Source organism: Ursus arctos, unplaced genomic scaffold (assembly GCF_023065955.2).
Source record: "Ursus arctos isolate Adak ecotype North America unplaced genomic scaffold, UrsArc2.0 scaffold_28, whole genome shotgun sequence".
Taxonomy (NCBI): Eukaryota; Metazoa; Chordata; class Mammalia; order Carnivora; family Ursidae; genus Ursus; species Ursus arctos.
The window spans coordinates 16,307,500-16,308,224 of record NW_026622963.1 but is presented as its reverse complement, the minus strand read 5'-3'; the positions used below and the strand labels follow the sequence as shown (position 1 = coordinate 16,308,224).

General features: G+C 31.3%; 1 non-coding gene across 1 annotated transcript; it reads left to right on the top strand.

Annotated features, from left to right (window-relative positions):
- The first annotated feature begins 444 nt into the window (after positions 1-444).
- LOC113263850 (small nucleolar RNA SNORD109A) lies at positions 445-511 on the top strand. Its single transcript, XR_003319436.1, has one exon. It is a non-coding gene; the product is annotated as a small nucleolar RNA SNORD109A (small nucleolar RNA).
- The last annotated feature ends 214 nt before the right edge of the window (positions 512-725 follow it).

Below are 725 nucleotides of genomic sequence, written 5' to 3'. Positions count from 1 at the left end.
TTTCTTCCCTTTTAAAAATATCTTTTTTAAGTAACCTGGATAACTTTGGGGAATTATTTCCATATTTCTTTTTTTCACAATTTTGTATTGGATGAAAATAATCTTGTAGTTCAACTGTGCTAAATATGATTTTTTTAATCTTTATCTGAAATATTTACAACATATATGCTTCTACTTATATTATAATCATGCTTTATATTATTTTTGGTACGTCATTTGTTCTTCAAAATTTTTGTTGATTAAAGTGTTTTTTTTTAATATTCCCAATAGATCTTACCTACTTTTATTAGAACAATCAAATGTAGCATTTTTTTAATGCTATATATGGGTCCTATTATTCAGGTACTAAATAAAATATCTATACATGTTTACTGTTCTTTATTCAAACCTGCACAATATAAGCCTGGCTATGGAAAAGCTTGTTTGTTGGGAGGGTGCTTGTCTGGATCAATGATGAGCACAATTGTCTGAGGATGCTGAGGGACTCATTCCAGATGTCAATCTGAGGTCCAGATGAGTTGCCCTCTACTAGGACAAATAAGACTCTAAGGGCCTGGCTGTCTTAAATGATCCTTCAGTGACAACATAATGCCACTGTTAACATGCTTTCTCTTTTTCCCAGAATAAGGCATTTATGTCTTATTTTACAAGGCACTATGCACCTTTAGATATGATCAGTGATCTAAGACTTGTTTCATTTTGCTTACTTTGAACAAAAGTTGTAG